Source organism: Halichoerus grypus, chromosome 3 (assembly GCF_964656455.1).
Source record: "Halichoerus grypus chromosome 3, mHalGry1.hap1.1, whole genome shotgun sequence".
In the NCBI taxonomy this organism is placed as follows: Eukaryota; Metazoa; Chordata; class Mammalia; order Carnivora; family Phocidae; genus Halichoerus; species Halichoerus grypus.
Genome location: NC_135714.1, coordinates 20,733,765 through 20,751,232, shown reverse-complemented (window position 1 = coordinate 20,751,232; position 17,468 = coordinate 20,733,765). Strand labels below are relative to the sequence as shown.

Genomic DNA, 17,468 nt, shown 5'->3' with positions numbered 1-17,468 from the left:
CTATAAACATGGTCTCTCATCAATCCTTCTCATATGGTGTCTCTTGCTAGCATTTGACAATCCTTCCTGTTGCCTTAAGCTCTCTGCTGGTTCCCTGAGCAGCCATTAGAGTTGCTTATCCTTCCTCACTCATGTGGCCGCGTAAAATGTCATTGTTCCCCAAGGATTTGTCTCTGGCCACCGTGTCTTCTCACTATATACAAATTCATTTACTTATATTTTTTAAATCTACCTTCTTTATGCTAATGGTGTCCCAAATTTATAGCTCTAACTATCTGCTAGAATCTTCACTTGGATGATATTTATTCTTGCACTCTCTCTCTCCTAAACTCTCTCCAGAACGAACTTTGTGACAGGCATTGCAGATGAAGTCAAGAACAAGACAGATGTACTCCCTGCCCTCATGGAATTTACTATCTATTGGGAAAGACAGACTCTAAACAAATAGGCTGGAGAGCAGGCAGGGTGATGCATGTGAGGTATAGGAGGTCACACAGAGGACTTAGGACCACAGCTAATAGGACCAAGAAGACCCTGATCGGGATCTGAGCAGTTTGTTCTCAAGGCAATCAGTCGGACCATAATGCAGAAAACAGACCAGAGGGAACAAGAGCAGATGTGCCTGTCCAAACAGGAGACAGGTAAGAATTGATGGTGCCATCCCCAAATGGTCATGATATTTTCCTAACACCTGCTCTAGTTTTTCTCATCTGGCCACTTAATTATGTAGGTGTGAAGCCAAGAGTCACCACCTTAATTCAGGGCCTCACAACTGCTGCAGTGGTGTCCTACAGGACCAGCTCCCTCTACTCTGTCTTCACTGTGGAGGGGATAGGCCTTTCTTCTCCTCTTGCTTCTCTTCCCCTCCCCCCACCCTGACTTTCCTGCGCTGTTGCCCCCAAAAGTAAGGGAAGTGAATATTATAATGTAACTTAGGAGGACCTCTACGCCATGCTAGGTGCTGAAACTCTGCTAGCTTGTTCACTTCTATACCTGGAGAAGTACCTGAAATGTTTTTCGAGACATCCCAATATCAGAACAGATGTCCATCTTTGTTTTGTATTCCTCTTCCTGCAAGACCCCAGGTCCCTTCTGTCCCCCATTGGGCAGTTGGAGTGGTGAAGTAGGTAATGACTGCCACCTAGGGAGAGGCCTGTTGTGGAGTGGGGTGGGGAGGGCAGGAGGAGGAAACTAAAAGTTGAGGGGATAGCAAGGAGTTGGAAGAATAAGGTACAGGAAGAGCTTCTCTGGTACTCTTTGCTGCCTGAAGGGTAGCTGTGGGATTAGTTCTAAAAGGGAGCCAACTTTTCTACCCCAGAATATGCTCCTTTGGCAAAAGGATTATTTTAGGCTGATTATTTTTAAAAAACAGCAGAAACGGGAGAAGCTCTAAAAATTGAGTAGAAGTTACCCTTTTGAAAGAAATATTTATGGTTGACCCTTGAACAACAACACAAATTTGAACCGCACAGGTGCTACTTAGATGAGGATTTTTTTGATAAATAAAGCACAGTACTGTAAATGTATATTTTCTGCCTTATGATTTTCTTAATAACATTTTCATCTCTCTGGCTTACTTATTGTAAGAATATAGTATATAATACATATAACATATAAAATATGTGCTATAAGCGTCTGCCTTCGGCTCAGGTCATGATCCCAGCGTCCTGGGATCGAGCCCCGCATCGGGCTCCCTACTCAGCGGGGAGCCTGCTTCTCCCTCTCCCTCTGCCTCTCTCCCTGCTCATGCTCTCTCTCTCTCTCTCTCTCTCTGTATCTCTGTGTCTCAAATGAATAAATAAAAAAAAAATCTTTAAAATATTTGCTAATCAACTATGTTATTGGTAAGGTCAGCAGTAAGCTTTTAGTAGTGAAGTTTTGGGGGAGTCAAAAGTTATATGCAGATTCTTAGATGCAAAGGGGTCGGCACCCCTAACCACAATATACAAATTTCCATTTGGAACAGTGTCTCCTTCTCTGAACCAGGAAGAGAAGGATGACTACATCTCTAGAAACTTATCAATGGGGAAAGCATGGACTTAAATCTGCATAATAACCCTACCCTTGTTTACTGTACTTTGCCTAATAACCTCCCACAACTGGCTCTCCCTCCACCCTCACATCATCTTTTGTCTTTAGCCGGAGATGTTATTTAAAGTGGTGGCCCGGGCCATTTCAGGGAATGACTCAGTTTTCCTGGATATCTCCCATGTATATAGGAGGTATACATGTTATTAAACTTCTGTTTGTTTTTCTCCTGTCTTTTATTACAGGGGGAATCTCAGCCTAGAACCTAACAGAGTAGAGAGAAAACAATTTTTCCTCCCCTACAGTCCCAATGTTTTAGAGGTTAATGTGACATAGGAAGAGTTAAGTTATCCAAGGAGCCCACTCAACTCCTCAATACACTCCAGACTCAAAGTGGGCCAGACTATACCACTTGAATTTTATTAGGAAGTAAATGAACTTTCTTCAAAGATATGCATATGCTTCCCGGTTAAGGGAGGGAGCATGACCCTAACATCCCCCTTTCAAATGTGAACAGATACCTGGATTCCTCCAGTGTGGTGGACGAAAGGCTAAGTAAGTGAATGAATGGATGAACATACGAATGCCATGCATTGTGAGGTGTGGGATATACCATCATTCAAGGCAAGTGAGATGCTTTCTCCTTTCTTAGAGTCAAGATCATAGGCAAGGAAAAGGCCAAGAGTATACAATAGAATATATGGGAAGGAAAGATAGAACTGAAAGGGAGGGAGCTGAGCCAGGAAAAAGTGGAAAGGAGGGTGGATGGGGAGCTAAGACCCACCTTTTAGGTTTCCCATGGCTTTACTATAATACTCAATTCTTGGCCTGTAGAAGAGTAGCTCTTCAAAGAGCTGAGAAAATGCTTTTTGAATCTGAAGCTGAGTTCATTCCAACTCTAAAATTCACCCTTCTCCCCAGGTCCTCAGCCTTGGGCACAAGTAGAATGGTATGCACCGGGTTGAAAGTGTAAAGGAAAGTTCAGCTGGTTTGAGCCTTCCCATTAGGGCTATCTAGGTAGATGAGTAACAGAGTCAAGAGGGGTAGCCTTTCAAATGTTTAACCATGGTGAGTCACCTCCGCAGAGACCCCAAGGACATAAGGACCCTGTGGCAGCCAGAACATACTTCTAAGGTCACATCTTGGTGTTGGATCTTTTCCTGGAACAAATGGACAAAAAAAAAAAAAATCAACATTGACTAATATTTCTTGAGTCCCCACAGAGCCTGGGCCTGGGCCTGAAGAACCCAGAGGCAGTCCTTAAAATATTTGTCCTTGAATATTTATGCAGCTCTGACAGTGGGCTATACATGATATATGGAGGAGAGGGGTGAGCAAGGTGAACTTCCTTCTTAATTATAATTGTGATTCAGCAAAGGAAGAACTGTAAGAGAGCATAAAATGTGGGGCCGAAAGAGTGTAGAAGAGGGTATGGCCACCTCTCCTTGATTATTGGAGAGGAACTTTTGAAATGAGTCTTGACGGTTGAGTAGAAATTCTTCAGAAAGGGGGGTAAAAGATACCTCTGGGTTGATCCTCCAGCCAGAAGGAGCATGTAATATAAAAAGATATGGGGAGAAAAAGAACTGAAAGCAGGGATTCAAATAGATACTTGCACCCCAATGTTCACAGCAGTGTTATTCACAGCTGCCAAAAGATGGAAACTACCCAAGCGTCCACTGACAGATGAAGGGATAAACAAAATGTATGTGCATACAATGGAATATTAATTAGCCTTAAAAGGAAGGAAATTCTGACACATGCTACAACATGGATGAGCCTTGAAGACATTATGCCATATGAAAAAACCCAGACACAGAAGAACACACATTGCATGATGCCACAAATATGAGGTACCCAGAGTAGTCAAGTTATAGTGACAGAAGGTGGAAGGGTGGTTACCAGGGGCTGGAGGAGAGAGAGAGAATGGGGTATTATTGTTTAATGGGGATGGTGTTTGAGTTTGGGTTGATGAAAAGTTCTGGATATGGATGGCGGTGAAGGCTGCACAACAATTTGGATGTACTTAATGCTACTGAACTGTATACTTCAAAATGGCTAAAATGCAGGGCGCCTGGGTGGCTCAGTTGGTTAAGCATCGGACTCTTCATTTTGGCTCAGGTCACGATCTCAGTGTTGTGAGATCGAGCCCTGCGTCAGGCTCAGTGCTGGGTGTGGAGCCTGCTTAAGATTCTCTCTTTCTCTCTCCCTCTGCTCCTCCGCACTCCCTCTCAAAAAAAAAAAAAAAAAAAGGAGAAAATGATAACTTTTATGTTATCTAGGTTTTACCACATTTTTTTTTAAATGACAAGAGAAAAAGATGTGGGAAAAGGAATGATCGTGGTGTATTTGGAGAAAGGTGACACGTAGGTATGGCTGAAGCTTCAGGTGGGATGAGACTGGGTAATGGGAAGCCTAGTCCAGGTAATGGAAAGTTCTGTACCCGAGGAGGTGGGGCTTCACATCAGGGAAACAGAGAGTTCACAGAGCTGGGAAGCAGGGTAGTCCCACGGTGTTTAAGAAAGTTCTAGCCATGAGAGAAGAAAGACGAGTGGTGAAAGGCTGACTACGAGGCACTGCAGAAGTCTCTGTGAGATCGGAGGAGAGCTGGAACGGGCCATGGAGATGAAGAGGGGATAAGAGCCTCCAGAGAGGAAGTCGAGCTGATAAAAATGTACGTCTGTGGCACTGAGTGTGAGGCTGAAGGAGAATGGGAAGCTGAGGACGCATCTGAGGCTTCTAATTTGGGACAAAGAGGGCAGTGGGGCCAGCCACTAACTTAAGGATTTCAGGAAGAAGGGTCCTTTATGGGAAAGGACACAAATTTGATTTGAGACATATTTAAGTTTAAAGTGCACTTGTATTTAGTACATGTGATTATAAAATGTCTTTTATTTGACTCCATTTCTTTTACTGTGTTCTTGTGTCTACAGCTAGATATTTAAACACACAGCTCCAGCATATGCATGCATACATGCATTCATTCATTCACTCACTCATTCAAAAGGCATATATGGAGCACATCTGCATTGCTCATGGCACTTCTCTGATCTTCAATTCCACCCCCATACCAAGAATAAGCAGCGAATCTAGGCATGGAATACAGGTGTTCTGCTATTAGGTGCTTTTCACTCCACAATAACTTCTTCCCCCTAAAGAAAATAAGCCAGGTGTGTAATAAGACTCTCTCTATGCTTGCATCTCATTTAAATTCTCACAACCACCCCATGTGATCATCACTGTTCTTCTTTTTGGGGGGAGAGAAGGATGATAAAGGGACATCAGGAAAACTTTGAGGGTGAGGGACAAGTTCATCATGATTGTGACAATTGTGGAACAGGTATATACATAAGTCAAGACTTATCAAATTGCACGATAATAATACCTCAATCAAGCTGTTTCATAAAAGTTTTCGTCCATAACAACAAAGTGACTTTTGATAAGGTGTCGTTTGTTGAAAAGAAATCAATAATTTAGTTATGAAAAACAAGCAAAAATCTTTCTGTGTTTTCCTTCATTTCTTTTCTTACCACTTCAACTTGTTTCTCATTTTTTTAGGGACCACTTCTCCCCCCCATCATCTCCAGACTGCTTTGGTTCAAATAGAGCAATTCTGTTCATCTGTTTCAGGTATAATGTATATAGGTCAAATTTACCCTTTTTAGTGTACATCCCTGTGTGTTTTGACAAACACATACGTATGTGATCCACCACCACCATCAAGATAGAGAACATTTCCATCCCTGCCAAATTCCCTTGTGCCCTTTGGAAGTCAATCGCCTCCCCTCAGCCAGCTTCTGGAAACCACGGTTGCATTTTCTTTCTGTATGGTTTTGCCTTTTCCAGATGTCATATAAATGGAATTACACAGCCTGTAGCCTTTGGAGTCTGCTTCTTTCTCTTGGCACGGGATTTCTCAACCTTAGCACTCTTGACGTTGGGGCTGGATCATTCTGTTGTGCAGGCCGCCCTGTACACCGTGGGATGTTTAGTAACATCCGGGCCTCTACCCACTAGATGGCATCTTCATCGAGTGGCATCTCCTGCCCCAACTGCCATGACCAAAAATTTCTTTAGATATTGCCAGATGTCCCTTGGGGGGGCAGAGTCACCCCTGGCTGAGGACCACTGACCTAGCACAATACATTTGAGATCATGCATGAGATCATTCATGTATCTTTGATGTTTGATGGTTCACGTATCTTTCATGTTTGATTCTTTTTACTTATGCAATGAATGTTAACTACTACCGCATACTGTCTGTGCAAAATATGATAATACAGAACAAATCCAAAACACTGAATGAACATAGACTAAAAATATGGTTGGAAGAGGCCTCTCTGGGATGAAGAATGGGCTGGTAGAAAGATGGCAGGTCCATTTTCCTCTGAAAACATTTCTTCCTCTGGACAGAGACTTGAATTATGGCATCGACTGCTTTCAATCTGAATACGAGGCTTTGGCCAGAAGATCCACTTTGGCCTTCCCATAAAGTAGCCACACTCAGGCGTCGACCGCCGAGAAGGTGGCAGGGCATCAGTGACCGTGAAGGGCAGTGTCCCTCCTCCTCTGCGGGGTGCGCTTCTCAGTCCATCTCTTGGCATCTCCCGTATAAAGCAGGGATTGTAACACTAGGAGGATGGTTGGCGCTGCTTCAGGGGAGTGCCAGGACATCAAGGAGGAAAGCGAGTCCAGCCTTCTGCAAGTGGCTGGGCAAGCACAGCCATCTTCCCACTCTGGTTTCCACTGTTTGCTTGTTGGCTCAGTTGTGCATACTTCATGCTGTCTGTCCACTACCGGCCTGCACCCACTTAATTGCGTGTGACCACACATCTGCTGTGTGGTGAGCAGCCGTCATTGCGCTTAAGGGGTGGCGGAGGGCTCTCAGCGGGGAAAGGCTCTCCAACATTCTGGAGCAGGGAACAGGGAGCTAAAAATGCCCTGAGCTTGGCTAGACATAGTGTGTCTGGGATTTGTGCTGATTGCATGGGGGCACTGGAGTTTCTGTTTGGAACAAAAACCCTTCTAGGGGGGAAAGCATTAGAGGGATGGGCCTTTGTGCTTTCTTTTGGAAAAACATTGTTTATAATAATAACAATCACATGATTTTGCAAAGCTGCGTTTGTTGACTGATTAAGTAAATAAGCGAATAAATTTAGTATACAGCTGGCCCCCAAGGCGAAACTGGGAAAGGGATAAAGCTGGTCACGGGTACTTCTAGACTCTTCTTAGGGGCCCTTTTCTTGCTTCTTAACAAACTTAACAAATCCTGAATGAGCAACTCCTCTGCTGTAGGCCCTGTGCTGGGAGGTATATGTACATCAACTCATCGCACTGTACACTTTGAATTTTATAATTTTGTCAATTATGTCCTGATAAAGCTGGAAACAAAAAGAATGCAGGAATGATGTAGCTCATGGTTGTGTCATGTGGACAGCTGCAAATAGCTGGATTGCCGTGCGGCCGAACGCACAGTACAGGCTCAGAGGCGGCCCTTGCTCTTGGCCATCACGCTCCACTTTCTCATGTCGCACGACCGAGGCATTTAACTGTCAGATGCTGAATCCCAGATTGATTCATTCAACAAATACTATGGGACACACTCTGTTCTAGGTATTGGGTAGATAGCGGTGGACCACAAAAAGATAAAAATCTGCCTTCAGGGGTCTTATAGTCTAGTGGGGAGAGGCCCCCAACACAAAGATGAAGGAGTAAATGACATGGGAGATCATATAGAGAAACACGAGGCAAGCGAGAGAAAGAGAAAGAACTGGGCCACAATTCTTGTTCACTAGGGCAGTCGGGGGGGGCCTCATATTTGATCAAATACCAGAAAGAGTGGGAAGGTCGATATCTCTGGAAAGAACGTTCCAGACACAGAAATCAACAAGCGCAAAGATCCTGTGGTAGAAGCACGGCATTGGGAGTGACACTAAGGAGACCAGTTTACGTGTGGTGGCAGGATGGTAGCAGGGGATGAGGCCCAAGTGGGGCATCAAATGAGGAAGTTCTTGCAGGCTATGACGAGGGCTCTCCCTTTCATTCTGTGTGTGATGATATGTGCTATGGTCTGAATGTTAATGTCCCCCTCCCCCAGATTCATATGCTGAAATCCCAATGTGATGATGTGAGGAGATGGGGCCTTTGGGAGGTGATTAGCCCACGAGGGCCGAGACCTCATGAATGGGATTAGTGTCCTTGGAAAGGAGACCCCAGAGAGTCTCCACAGAGACTCCCTCACCTCTTCTACCATATGAGGATACAGCAAGAAGCTTGTGACCCAGAAGAGGGTCCTCCTCTGACTATGCCAGCACCCTGATATTCAAAACTCCCAGCTTTGAGAACTTTGAGGAATACATTTCTGAGGTTTATAAGCCACACAGTCTCTAATATTTGTTATAGCAGCCCAAACAGACTAAGATAGTAAGCTATTGGAACATTTGGAGCAGAGGGATGACATGCTATGACTTATGTTAATAGAAACTCAGCCTGGCTGCTGTATTGAGAATGAACTGTGGGGGGCAAACTAGATACAGTTAGGATGCTCTTAAAGTAATTCAGATGTAATAGATGTTGGTTTTGACCAGTGGAGGGGACCAGAAGCGATTGGATTTTACATACGTTTTTAAGTAGTGCCATTGGATTTGTTGACAGATGTAAGGTGAAAAAGAAAGAGAAGAATCAAAGATGATGCCAAGATCTTTGGTCTGAGCAACTGGAAAAACAGGATTTCCATTTACTGAGAAGGGGAAGACTATGGGAGAAGAAAGTTAGAGAGGAGGGTCAGGAGTTTCATTTTTGGACACATGAAGCTTGTGAAGCTATTAGTGATCCAAGCGGTGATGACAAATAGGCAGTTGGCGATAAGAGTCTGCAGTTCAGGGGAAAGTTCTAGGTTGCAGATGCAAAACTGAGAGTCCTCAGGGCACACAGATCGCGGGAGCATGGGTGACGCTACAAGGGAGTGAGTACAGACAGAGGAAAGACAAGCTCTGTGCGCTCAACTCGGGAGCATGCCAACATCTGGAGTTAGACGAGACTAAGAAGGAGCAGTCAGGGATATAAGACAAATTCTCTTGGAATTGAAGAGAAGAAAGGGATTCAAGAAGGAGGAGTAAATGATGATGAATGGAATGAATGCTGTTGACGGGTCAAGCAAGGAGGGTTCTGGAAACTGACCTTTGGATTTAGCATCACTAGGGTCACTGTCAACTTGATAAGAGCAATTTGTGGAGTTATGGGGACAAAAGTCTGAATGGAGATGGTTCAGAAAGAATGGGAGGGGTGCCTGGCTGGCTCAGTCAATAGAGTGCAACTCTTGATCTTGAGGTCATGAGTTCAAGCCCCATCTTGGGCATAGAGCCTACTCAAAAAAAAAAAAAAAAAAAAAAAAAAAAGGAGCTAGACAACACTTGAGGAAAGCTCTGCTGTGAAAGAAAAGAGAGACAAGGGGTGGAGGTCAGAAAGAGATGAATGCAAAGAGAGAGTTTTGTTTAGATGGAAGAAACTCCTGCACGTCTGTACACTGGTAAGATAGCCCATGGAGGAGGGACACTGATGATGCAGGAACTGAATCTGTGAAGCCCTGACCTTAAGACTATGCAATGGCATGATGCAAAATAATTACGTAGATTAAGTAACAACACAAAAATACTGACGGTATAATGTTCTGTGGTTAAAAAAGAAGAAACAAAATGGAATGGACATATAAATGCAAATGGGTAAAATACAAGCATTTGAGCAAAGATGTGAGGGAAACATGCAGCATGGTAATAGTTGATTTGAAAGTAGCAATTATGGGTAATATTTTTTCTCTTTCAATTTCTAATCGTTCTGTAACATTGCTTTGTTGGTATTATAAAAATGTTTTTAAATGAATTGAATTGCTGTTTGCAACCTAGCACCATATGAACATGATAATGGGAATAAAGACGTTGTGTGGATGAAATTTACAATGGATTTTTCAGTTGATTTGTTTGATTTGTTCATTCATTGAGCGTTGACGGAGGCCCTGCCATGTTCAGGTACCCAGGATAAAGTGGTGAACAAGACAGCTTGAGGTCCCAATCCTCAGGATCACTCTGGTTGTCAGAGAGCAAAGGGCACAGCCCAGTCAGGTTTGAAGGAGGGAAAGTGGGAGATCCAGGACCACATTCATTCCCTGAAAAAAGCATTTCTTTTTTTTTTTTTAAGATTTTATTTATTTATTTGACAGACAGAGAGCGAGAGCAGGAACACAAGCAGGGGGAGTGGGAGAGGGAGAAGCAGGCTTCCTGCTGAGCAGAGAGCCCGATGGGGGGGCTCGATCCCAGGACCCTGGGATCATGACCTGAGCCAAAGGCAGACACTTAACTTACTGAGCCACCCAGGTGCCCCGAAAAAAGCATTTCTTATTTCCAGCAGCTGTGCTGCTCACACCTGCCCTCCAGACACAGGACCTTGACCCAGATATGGAGGGTCACCACACATCACCTTTCATAGGGACCATTACAATGACTGGTCTCCCTGCCTTCTTGGCTTCTCCCTACTGTCCAGATCCATACTGCTGCTAAGACTCTACAGGGTTGGCCTGCCTTGGCTGTGAGTCTTGGGTTGGCATCACCCACACTTGCAGCTACAAAGCAGCTTTGTGTGCACATGGAAAATTCCTTTCCCAAAGCTGTGCCCAGTGCCAAAGTTTGTGTTCTCAACTACAATGCTAAATCACCTCCAGATCCCCAGGCTATATCATCTCCAGGGGGCATCCGTCAGTACTCCCATCTTAGAACAACAGCAGTCCCTGAGAAACAAGTTGGGAGCATGAAACAGCACACTGGTCATGATGAATTTTAGGCACTGCCTAAACTCACTTGGGACCACTCAACAGGAGATGACACTCTTTGGTACTCAAAGGTACTAGAAAAGGTACTAGAAACCTTGGGGAAAACCACATGTTCAAGTCTCTTAGGAAAAATGAGAAATAGTGCCAAGACGACGATAAAATGCCATTCAGATATATTGAGAAGCAACATGGTAGGGGAAGGACATGGACTTTGGTATTAGATGGGCCTGTCTTAACATCTTGACCTTACTGCTTACTTGCTGTGTCAGAAACAAAACCTCTGTGCGTTCAGTCACCTGTAAATGAGAATAATGTCATCATTATCAGGAATAAAGGAATTAAGCATAAACTATGTGCCACACTGGAGGTACTTAATCAAGGATCATTATGTGATTTCTCCTGCACTCCTACAACATTGTGGTGACGGTGTGAACACGTGTGTATTCAGTGTGTGGTCCCAGCTTGAACCCAGGAGCGAGCTTGCTGAAAGGTGTCTGGGTCGAAGGAGAATGAGGGGACAGTTTGGTCAGATGTTCCCCGATGGGCAAAGGGGGAGTGAGCCTTGGACACAGCTTCCTGACGTGGTCCCAGAGATGTGAGTTGGAGGAGGGGCTGCAGGAAGATACCCAATGAGTTATTTTTATGAAGGGCTGTGTGATAAGGAGAACTGCAGAGTGCACAGGACAAAGCCCACTTCTGAGAGGGCCAGTGAGGTGCTGCCACATGGAGGCCTCAGGAGTGTACAACAAACACCACACTACGCCCCGAGGGTCTGGAGACCCAGGGCGGCAGATGGCCGCAGCCGGGACAGGGTGGCATTCTCAGGGAGGAGTCCACTCCTTCTCAATGGCTTTTGGACATCAGCGAGGAGGGTCGGGCAGGTTTTCTTGAGCTCACCTGAGATACCCCAGGGATGCAGAGAAATTGCCCATGGGACGTTGAGGGGAACAGGAGTCTTGCTTCACCAATAGGGGTGAGATGCTCCACGAGCTGGTCCTGGGCCTCTTTACCCTGGATACATTCCTTGTCTTCCTCCTGCCCTGCTCTGTGTTCCAGGGGGCTGCCCTTGTTGACTGTGTTTCTGAGGCCCCTTATTATAGACTGAATGCTTGTGTCGCCCTCAAGTGTGTATGTTGGGATTCTAACCTTCAAGGTGATTATATTTGGAGGTGGGGCCTTTGGGAAGAGATTAGCTCATGAGGGCAGGGCCCTCATGAATGGGCCTAGTGCCCTCATAAAAGAGACCCCAGAGAGCTCTCTCACCCCTTCCACTACGTGAGGACATAATGAGAAGACAGCCATCTATGAATCAGGATGTGGGCTCTTACCAAACACCGAATCTGTCCGCGCCTTGATCTTGGACTTCCCAGTCTCCAGAACTGTGAGAAATAAATGTTTGTTGTTTAGGCCACTCGATCTATAGTATTTTGTTACAGTAGCCCAAATGAACTAAGAGGGTCTCTGGCCAGGCATTAGCAGGAGATGGGGGGGTTGAGTGGAAGGAAGATGGCAGTATCTGGGTAGCTTCTCTAGCAATGACTCTATCTTCTCTGTGGCTCCAGCTTACACAGAACAAGCCCATCATAGCTCTGGCTTGTACCAGGTCACCCTGCTCCAAGCTCCATAACCTGGCCTCGTCTCTTGCCTCTCCAGCCTTGAGGTAGCAGTGACTCCCCCAGGTCGCTCATCCCTGGGTTGCCTCATTGTCCCTGTTTGGTTCTCCCTCCTCTATCACCAGTATAACCAGTTCCCTCTATTGTAGAAATGACATGGTGCCTGTTTTCCTCTTTAGACTCTATGGCTACGTCACCATTTTCCCCATAGGCTGAAGAATCTCATGTTCTATGTATTTGGAGATTGTAGATATATATATGGAGGAAGAGGACGTTATAAAATTTTATGAGATGCTAAAAATGACGCCCACTTGAGTTATTCAAGTCTTACTAATCCAAGACTCTCTCTACCCCAACATCCCCAGGAAATAGCAGGCTTGTTCCAAAAACCCAATGAGATGATTCTCTGGTCTTTCTTCCCTCAGCTTGAGCTCATACGGACTGACTTGCATGGTTTGCATCCCACTGAGGTTAGGGCATTCGATTCCATTTCAGATTTACTTCCTTCTTGTGGGTAGACGGTTACAGTAATGGCTCCCAATGGAGCCAGGCCTCCCTCCCTACATCCACACCCTGGTGTCATCCCCTCCCACAGTGAGTCGGAGCTTGGCCATGCAACTTACTTTTGCTAATGGGACAGCAAATGTAACATAAGCAGAGACTGGGAAAATGATTGTGCATTGAGCCTTTTCCTCTCTCTTGCTGCCTTTGGAACCCAGCCACCATGTGACGAAGCTGAGGCTGGTCTCTGGAGATGCATGGCCTGGCTAACAGCCAGTATTGATTGCTGGAAAAATGAGTAAGGCCATCTTAGACTACCAACGCCATTTTGAGCTGCCAAATGACTGCAGCCAGATGCCCCCAGGTGGGATGACCAGAAGAATCACCCAACTGAGCCCAGACCAAACTGCTGACCCCCAGAACCATGAGTATATAAAACAGTGGTTGTTTGTAGCCATCGAGGTTGGGGTGGCATGTTGTGCAGCAAAGACTAACTCACACAATCTCCTTTCTACCTTTGGTTCTTTCCTACCCACATACCAGCACTTTCTTCCTGTTAAGTAACCCTTTTAGAACACTCTGCCCCTCACAGGTACCTCAGCTCACCAAAGGCAAACTCACTCTCCACCAATGGCCATCCGTGTACTACTTCCCCTCAAGAGTTAAGCCCTAACTTCATTGCATGCAAAGTTTTCCTTAAAAAAAATTTTTTTTTTAAAAAAAAAAAAATGTGGTTTTGCTTCCAAATGATGTTCCAAAGCTCTCTGGCTCACCAAGGAGTAATCCCTCAGCTGGAAAGCGCAGCGATGCTATTTTAGTATGGCACCAAGCCTCTGGCTTCTTGATGTTGCCAGGGCTGCCGATGCTTCTTCATGGAAAACTAAATCAACTGCCTAAGACACAGAGACTTGTCCCAAAGGGATATTTCAGAAAGGAGAGGCCCTCACCTTCTTTCCATTCTGCCTCTTTCTACCGAACCCCTCAGGCCCCCAGCCAGAGATGGATCTTCTTCCTCTGGAGCAATGAACTTCTAACCTGCTTAAGTGGAGGCCCATCTGTTGTCCCTGACCCTTTGGCCTCTCCCCACACTCGTCCTAATTGTTCTCTGATGAAAGCTGAACGTAAGCCTATGTAACACTGCAAAAATGCACGGCTGGCCGACCAAACATTAACAAGAGAGACAGCTATGAGAAAACAATATGCCTGTTTGCTCGACCTCCCTTTCTGCCGGCAGACTAATTCTGGAAACTTTCCCACTCTCCCAGGGAAGAGGTGCTTTGCTAATCCTGCCAAGTGTCAAAATGGATGGCGTTTGAACAGCTTCCTCTGGCTAGGGCTGTTTTTCAGACTATCCCTTGATAGAAACTCTCATGGATTCGGTGCAGACAACATCTCTCCTGGATCTAGTACAGGCGGTAGGGGGAGGGGTTTAGGAGGGGGTCACTGCTTATGAAACTAGTTACCTTTTCTCAAGCATTGCTTTTCCCTGGAAGATGATTAGGTGGGCAGAGGTCACTGAGGAGAAACAGAAGCTCCAGAGGCCACCTCAGGGACTGCCAATGACTCATTGCCACAAGGAAAGGGCCTGGGGCCTGGAGGAAGACCAACAGGTTCAGGGCCCAGGCCAGTGGTCTAAATGTCAGCGGTGACCACCTCTTGGGAAATGCTTTCAGGATCCAAGATTCCTAGGCCTCGCCAGTCTGGGTCAAAGAAGGTTCATGACGTCAGTCTGGACCCAGCACCACTTGCTTCTCTCTGTCTCCCCAAAAGTTCCAGGAGAGCTCTTTTCTGCTCTCATGTCTTTAGGGAACCTTTCCTTGGCCCACTCCCAGCTAAATCATCCTTGGAATCTGCTGATCTACCTCTCCTTCCTTTGTGGCCCCACTGTGTCCTGGACATTCTCTCATGGAGAACTTCTACACCTGATTACACTTACTTGTCTGCAGATTTGTCTCCTTTTAATGGACTCTGGCCTCCTACAGAGAAGGTGACACGTCATATTACTCCATATCCCCAACTATCAACCCAGTGTGTGCACTCAGTAGGCACTCAGTAAATATCCTCATTTTCCCATTTAACTCAGAGAAGGTAGCCTGCCCAAGGTCACCCAACAGGTGAGTGCCTGAGCCTGGATTTGGACCCAGGTTTGTCCTAATCTAAAGCCTTTGCCATTCCTCTACTCCACATTGTCTCCCCAGTTAGTGACCCCTGCCCACCTCTCTCTCTCTCTCTCTCTCTTTCTCTCTCTCACACACACACATACACACATGCACGCACAGGTTCACACATGTCACAAGACAGTATGGGTAGAATTACAGACTGTCAGAGGAGGAGATGATCTAAGACACCATGGAAACCCACTCAATTCTTTAACAAGTAAAGAAACTGAGGCCAAAGACACGAAATCATTTGTGTGAGCTGATGTGCTTTGAGCCAACTTTAAAATGTGGTCTGGGGCTATTCCTGTTGATAATCATATTCAACTTATCAGTATATATCAGAGCCTCCTAGTCAGTTTAACTCATAGCTTCATGGAAGAAACGTAGCCAAGTGATACACAGTGCCTGCCTTCTGAGAGACTTCAGCGTAGTTGGGAGAGAAATACGAGCATAGCTATAAATCCAGGGTAGGACGTGAGGAATCCAAAGCAGTTCAGGCCCTCAGAGGAGAGAGAACTCACATTGATTGAGCAGAGGCAGGAAAACCTCTCACAGATGATAAACTGAGACGAGCTTTACAAAGAGGCTGGATGATGGGAAGCCCAGACCAGGGTACTGCACGTGCGTCGGCATAGAGGTAGGAAAGCGCATCCTGCGTCTCAGAGGAATGGTTCCACGCAAACGTGCCCACGGTGTGGACTCTGCCTGAAGGCACAGGATGGAGATGGAGCTGCCGGGCAGGACTGGGGTGTGCTTTGGGGTCATGAGAGCAGGTGGGAAACAAAAACATCTTCCCCTGGTATCTCAGGAGAGAGTAATGCTCACAAGCCCATCTGGGGAAGGGAGCTAAAGGGACAGAGACCTGGGGATTTACAAAGAGTAAGAGAAAAAGAAAAAGCTCAGTAATTTGGACCTGATTAGAATAGAGTTCTTCAGGCTGCAAGAAAGAGGGAGAGGGATCCTGCTTTAAGGCACTCATAGGCTTTTCCCTTCTGTTTCCCACTCTCCCGGGTCCACCTGAGATATCCATCTGCCTGTAGGAGGAGGCACGACTGTGCGGGGGTGAGGTGGGGGGGTGCAGGGAATCTGCGTGTGCAGATTCATGTTGATTTCGGAAGGAATTCCAAGAGAGAGAGACCCACGTAATGTTTAGTTTGGGTCATTCAAAATAGGATTATGCAGAAAGTTCTAGCCTTTAGGAGCCAGACCATTATCTTGAGAAGGGATTTTCCAAATTCTTCCTCCTCCCTCGGAATAGAGCTCAGAGTCCTTCCGTTTGCCGAGTAAGAGACCAAAGCCAGTCCTTCAGGGCTTACATGAGTCGGAAAGGAAGAAATAGAAGTAAAGGAAAAGCCCACCCTTTTTCTGTACCTGAAAATCTTTTAAAAAGAGGAGGAAGTGGACAGAGTGTGAATAGCTAAGCAATCAGCGAAATTGTCCTGCTGTTCCCATCTCTGGGCCTGCAGAGGGGAGGGTGCTAGAGAGGTATTACATTTAGGACTCTGGGTGGAAGCCCCTTCACAAGCCACCCCGTTAGAACCCAGGGCACAGCCCCAGAAAAGGAGCTCCATATGGTCTGCCCCAGGGGAGGCCTGAAGTTCAGCTTCCCTGGGCGCACCCTCAGTCCCCATGGGGTGCAGATGCTAAAGTGGGAGACAGTGGGCCCACCAAAGGGCCTGCTGTTATGATACAAGGTGACCTCCCAGCCACGTCTAAGGAGTGGACCTCCCAGCTAACAGACTGGAGGACCAATGGAAAGAGCTTAGGGTTGCTGCCCAGCTGAGGCCAGGGCACCAAACTGTCACCAGGAGCATTGCCTGGGCCCGAAGAACAAGACACACTTTCAGTCCCGGAGTCCAGGAGGTCAAGTATGACCCAGGCCAAAAAAAAAAAAAAGACCTCTTCCCGAAGACCAGCGCACAGCACACATCCAAGGGCCTTGGTGGGACCAAAGAACCCAAGACCTCTGGTGCCATGAGAGGAGAAAGCTTCCTCACTCCATAATCCCATGCCTCTAGGGTGGGGGACAGAGGGGGTGACTATCGGAGACACTGAGTGTTTTTCCTAAAGACTGAGCATTATCTGAAGGGTTTAAAATATCAGTTCAAAATTTAACTGGATTGGACATTTAGTTTTTCTTTCCCATCCCACTAACTAGTGGGTGGGGTTCAGAAGAGAGAGACCAGATTAGTTCTAAGCAAAATAATGATACTCTATTTTCCCTGCACATCCGATATGTGGTGAGTTCTATTTGTGCAACCGGCTCCCCTGAGTTCTTGGGACACCAGCTCCAGGCCTGAACTGGACTCTTCCGGCCTGGGGAGGGGCCCCCCGTGAGTCTGTGCG

The 17,468-nt window shown here is 46.1% G+C and overlaps 2 long non-coding RNA genes across 5 annotated transcripts in view; both read right to left on the bottom strand.

The window, feature by feature from the left end:
• The window catches only part of LOC118534630 (uncharacterized), a 48,425-nt gene that overhangs the window by 14,893 nt on the left and 16,064 nt on the right, over positions 1-17,468 (bottom strand). The window lies entirely within an intron of this gene.
• Positions 10,044-15,157, bottom strand: LOC144381328 (uncharacterized). The gene is made up of 3 exons (XR_013446304.1): positions 14,427-15,157; positions 12,178-12,228; positions 10,044-11,145 (listed from the first exon to the last, which is right to left on the bottom strand). It is a non-coding gene; the product is annotated as an uncharacterized LOC144381328 (long non-coding RNA).